Below are 6,262 nucleotides of genomic sequence, written 5' to 3' on the forward strand. Positions count from 1 at the left end.
AAACCCACGTTTTTGGGCAGGTAACCAAACCTATATGGATCGAACCCTGCAGCAGTGGTGAAAGTAGGCTCTCCACTCAATTTGTTTCATGATAGCATAATGATCTGAGGTCTTGTTTTCGACTCCTGGTCTAGCTTGATCGCCTTTTTTCTCAATCGGATCACTTGTTTTTACATTCGTGTCCCACAAGATATGGTTTTCATGTTGAAACACGATTTATCAAAGCTATGGTCATTCTAGAAAAAAAATCTCCAATAAGTACTTAAATTGATACAGGAATCCTCTAAGTCAAATCTTTGCGAAATATTTTACAATTTGAAGAAATCTTGAAAAAAACCCACCAAAACCGCTTACTACTACATTTAGAGTACGGGTTGCTATCATATCCTTCGTTACAGCAACACTTATCGTCCTTCGGTCTTCAGTAGGCGTTGATAACACATCTTCCTCCACATGTCACTGAACATTATCAAAATAAACTAATAGTTGAACTTGTAAAGTAACAGATACAATATTGAGTTTAAATTTTCCATTCATATGAAATATATATCCTATGTGTCTCGATACATGATCAAGGCTAATTACAAAATATTGCTATAATACAAAGGACACAAAAATAACACGTGTCGTGCATATGATAGTATATCGGAACATTTACATAATTGTATATGACTAACTTTGACTCAGATACTAATTATTATAACGCTATAGGTAATAACGTGATATACCGTCACATCCCTCTTGGTATGCGTTGCCGACGTACCCATCGTTACAATAACACTTGTTGTCACTACAGGACGTGTTCTTCATACACTTGTCATCACACGGCTCTTTAAACAGAATTATTATAATCATAACATAATTGTATACAGCTTTGTCCTGCGTATTACTGGCACCGGATGTAGCTCTTCAGCAGTAGCCGAAGTATAGCTACGGGTTAAAGCATATTTAACTGATGTGCTTAATCGCCACACAAAACACTTATGTTCATTTATTTTCATGCACGAGGCACATAACTTGCATATGTTAAACATGTAAGAAAGAAAGAATAGTCTGCTTGTTTCAGATGGCTTGCAAAATGGCAATTAAATAGGTAAAAACATAAGTATGAAAAAGAAAGAAAGACTACAAGAACGAAAGAGATATATAATTAATGAAAGGAAAAAGCAGCTTGAATTGTCAGATGGCAGACAAAAGATATTTCTTTTATGTGAAAAAAACGTATGGCCCGACTGATACATTCGTTTATCTAGGAAATTGCAGATATTGTCATTATGATATACAGGATATAACATTCAAAACATGGTCCATATGCTGTATGCATGCCATTTTTTTAAAGTAAAATGGAACATCGTCAATATGCAAAGACAAAAACATAACTAAACGTTGAAGAGTATCAAAATAGAAACAATATGATTTTTGAAGACATCTTAGCAAAAGGAAAGTATCATTACATCTGTTGTCATAAATAGCAGTTTGCAATTGCTTAATTGTCGACTAACCATTTACTTTTACATCCCTTTGATGGCCAACCCACGTATTCTGGATAACATACACAGGTATTATCAGATTCCCTGCAGTAGGAATTCTTTTTACATATTCCATCTTAGGGGACTGATAAAACAAAAGATCATTAAAAAGTAATAAAATGTTGAAGAAAATCAATATGTACTGTAAAGTTGGTATAATTGGCGGGCAACTGAATTTCGCTAAATTCGCGGTCATCCTTGATTGCTCGAAATTAAATTGATTTGGTTTTAAGTCCTTTTAACAACAAATTCATTAAAGGACGTGCATCAATGTGTGTTGTGTATGTCTGCCCGTGTGCATGTGTTCCGGATGCAGGTTTCGTTTGTATATCTGGATCATTGAGATAGCGCGGATCTAATGCCGAATTTATAGTGCTATCTCACTGAATTACCTTGCTGAAGGCACCCAGTACAGCATTTCGCCCAGTCATATTATACTGACAACGGGTGATCAAGTTGTTGCCATTATCCTCAATGTCAAACGGTAAGCAATGAATAACAACTACTGTCCCGGCCTGGGGATAGAACCCGTCGTCTTCCTCACCTTAGCGAACGCTCAACTTTAAAGCCAAAAGTGAGGTAACCAAGCAATGCGCTAGGAAATAAAAGGTAGTCAGAAATAGAACGACATATACAGATCTCAACTATTGAAAGGGTCGCAGCAGATTTATTTTGGTCGCCAAGTAGAGAGCACAAAAATGAATACCCAATTCTGCAGGGGGTTACCACATTAATCGCCTCTTACGATACATACGGTGGGTAACAACAGGTTTATTCTATTCTCGAACCCCGACCTGCAGGGGAGGCGCGAAATCAAAAAACAACAATATGCACAAGTAAATAGTCCCAAATCGATGATACTATATTCCTATAGAGAAATGTAGTAAATTATATCTTTAATATAAAAACTAACTTCAAATGAGGTTTGATATTTATAAAATAAACAGAAACGTAATTTGAACTCAATAATCGATAAAGCAAGTGTGAGAAAAGAAAACAACGGTAACATTTACATGTACAAAAAGACCAAGTTCAGATGTTCTAGAAGAAATAAAACGTGTTCCGCTTCATTGACAACGCCCGAGGTATTTAGGTAATATCCTCGTACCCTCAATGCGAAAGCCGAGGTACATGTATAAAGAATAAAACAATAGTTATTATGATAATAACTTAAAATACCGACCTTCATCTCAAACATGAAAACAGGACATGTTTATACCAAGAAAACAATATGTGAACCAAATGAATAAACAAAATATATAAAATAACCAATACTCGTACTCATCAATTTTGTGTTTAGATATTTGTAACATAACGTATTTATTGCATGCCAATTCGCTTACCATGACAGTCCAAATAGGTAACTTTCAAAGTAACTTTCCTTACAGTAACATTTAAATTCCTTTAAGTTACAGTATGTGTTGAGTCCGCATTTGCCCCAACACGTTTCTGTAATACAACAGACATACAAATATTATCTAATTTGTTATTGCTTAACTTTGCAACATAAAAAGGCATTATAAATATCTGTGTAATCGTTAACATACAAAACCTGAATGCGGGGCAATTTGATTTCAACGATAATACAAAATCGTATGATAAATTCTTTCCTGTGTTTGACCTGGTATTACTAATATATCAAAAAGTAGAGTGATTGTTAAAAAAAAAACAATTCAAACTCTCCCGAGTATTAGTTTTGCTTCATACATGTTAAAGGATTTTCAAAGACACTTTAGTTAGTTAATTCGCTCTACCAAGATGTACATTCTCCTGTTAGTATAAATACATTTTGAATTGTGATTTCAATATTCGCTTTCTACGAAATTTAGATTTGATAATCTTGTACAATCCGCGTGTCAACCTAAGGTATCAGGAGTGCTTTCCCTTTTCCCACTATTTGTCGCTCCTGATCCAGTGTGTGTATTGTCTGCTGGTGCTGGATCCTTGTACTGTGCTAGTTCTGATTCGTAACTGGATGTTACGGAAGAATCAAAAACAAAATTAATTTTACATCAATCATTCAAATACGAATATATAAACATCCCAAATCCGGTGTATGCCGTTTAATGTTGTATAATGTTTAGGTATATCATACCTAGGTCAATGATACGTAGATTTCCATGAATGTAATTGTAAACCTATACATACATTAAACATTTAAAATAATTTATTTCTACTGTATAATCGTTATCTGTGTATATAAAAAAAAACTTTAAATATCAAATTAACATCAATTCCACTGAAATAATTAAGAGAACCATAAACCAATCACTGGATCTACATTTAAATTAAGGCCAACTTTACTTATAATAAATTTTCGGTGCATAATTGCTATCAACAGCTATGGCAAGATGACAAATTATCATAATGCTCTTAGGAGTTACTACATTACTGTTATCATGACTGATTATTTGCAAACTTAATACTTGAAAAAAGTATAAGGAGAATAAGACCAGGTTTTCAGGAAGAGTAAACATCTTTTTTCTGATCTGCAAAACCCGGTCACATTGCCATCATATGGTAATGTCTGAGTTATTCAATTACATGATATATACGTTTACTTTCAGTTGATTATGCAAGTTAATATCTACGATGACATTGAGCAACGTAATAACGGTACCTACGGATTGCATTACTTTGTCTGAAAGACACAAGCAAGTTTTATTTTGCACGGTCATATATTAGTGACCCTGGTCTTTAAAAGAGTGACAACTGCAACATCGACTTGACGTCAGACTTACTGAAAAGGTAGTTTCGTTTTGTTCATATGTCTGGAAATTCAGAGATAAGACGTTTTGGCTTGAACGATATAACAATCGAATCACGTGTCTTACTTTTTGGGAAAAAGTACTAGGTACATGTACTTATCCTTTGATGTCACAAAAGTCACTTCCAAAATATACAGATATACAGAAGTCATGTTTGAATTACACACCATCATTGAGCCGTAGGACCAATCGGATTTTAATATTGTGATTGAGAACTTTCACTCACTATGCAGCTTGGTAATTGTACAACACACAAAGTTGACATAGGTTTGTAAATGATAGCTAGTATAAATAAAAGAGGTGTTTTTGCATTTGACTTACTTCAGTACGTATCATTACCGCTATGTAATATATTTGTGATTTTCAGCTTAAATCCTAAATTGCACCTCTCTAATTTAGTGGTAGTCAATGATGATGATTTTTCCAAAGGATCAAGGTTAACAACGTACCTGGTATTAACAATGTATCATTCGGGTTATGTTACATTACTTTATGGTAGTTTATAAAAAGTAAATGAAAATAAAACAGAGGGATTTTTAATCCATGATAATGTACTGTAATGTTGCTTTGTTTCGTCACGCAGTATACATGTAATCGAATTCACTATGAAATGAGTAAACTCGACAGTGTGATCAGTATACTTGCAGACACATGATCTGTGGCAAATGAAGTATTCTTTGTATCATTCGCATCGATTGCTTCCCTTGTAATATTAAGTATAAGGTCCGCATGGCCCTTTTTGTATTGAGAAGAGTGAGCATTGCATTTTTGTTAAGTAAAAGGGATTATTTATTTTGTTGTTCTTAGAATGTAGTCAGCTCACACTTAAATAAGTTTGGTACTGCAAACAGATAAGGTGGACATTGCGGTGTGCTTTGGTTTAAATTATTTTAAGTCCTTCGTGTATGTGTGCCAGAGACAGGGTATGTTGGGTACATGCCTCCTTGTGATAGCGCGGATCTGATGCCGATTGTATAGTGCTATCTCACTGAAATACCATGCCGAAGGCACCAAGCACAGTATTCCGCCCTGTCACATTATACTGACAATGGGTGAACCAGTTGACATTACCCATATTGTTGAACGCTAAGCCTGTCCCCAAGTAGAAGGTGCAAAATAAAATCCCCTATTTTGCAGAGGGTCCATACATTAGTCGTCTCTTACGATACATGCATAAGGTCACTGCAGGTGTATTTTTTCTCGATCCCCGACCTGCAGGGGTGCCAAATTTGGTGAGATGCCAAGCAAGGCGCTAGATAACAAAGGTTAACTCCCTTAGAAGAAGTAGAACAACAATAAAAAGAACTCGAATATTGTAAGGGGTGCAGCAGATTTCATTTTGGTTGCTTTTGTGTTCCCAAGAAGAGGACAATAAAGCAAATTCCTAAATCGGGGTTTTGCTTTTGTACCCTCTTCTTGAGGACAAAGCGACCAAAATAGATATGCTGCACCCATAGCAATATTTGGTATCTTAACATATTTAACTATTCTTCTGTGTACTTCCTAGTGTGAGTTGTGACATAGAAACTAGGTCCCTAGGTCTTTGGCCAGACCCCAGGGTCAATGCTACTATCACGATTGCATTCGTCTCTATATGCAAACCATTTGTATATTTAGTTTTGGGGTGGGGATTTCAGCTGTTTCAAAGATATCACCAAGGGACTAAGTCTCCAAGGATGAGGCCACACGCCAGGGCCATCCTGGACGCAACTGCACATTCATCTCTATCCTAAGCAACTGTATATATGGTCATTTCGTGGGGATCTCAACCGTTTCCAAGTTATAAACCATGTTTGGCCCTCTCCCTAAGCCCAGGGCGTCAGCCTGTCCATTTGTACATATGTTAATTCCAACCACCTAGGAATGCTTCCAACAAAATAAAGTTGATATCCATCGCTTAAGAAGAAGTTGTTTAAACCAATATAGCCAAATAACTTTTTTTTGGCCCCGCCCCTCAGCCCCCTC

This window comes from Mizuhopecten yessoensis, unplaced genomic scaffold (genome assembly GCF_002113885.1).
Source record: "Mizuhopecten yessoensis strain PY_sf001 unplaced genomic scaffold, ASM211388v2 scaffold9023, whole genome shotgun sequence".
NCBI lineage: Eukaryota > Metazoa > Mollusca > Bivalvia > Pectinida > Pectinidae > Mizuhopecten > Mizuhopecten yessoensis.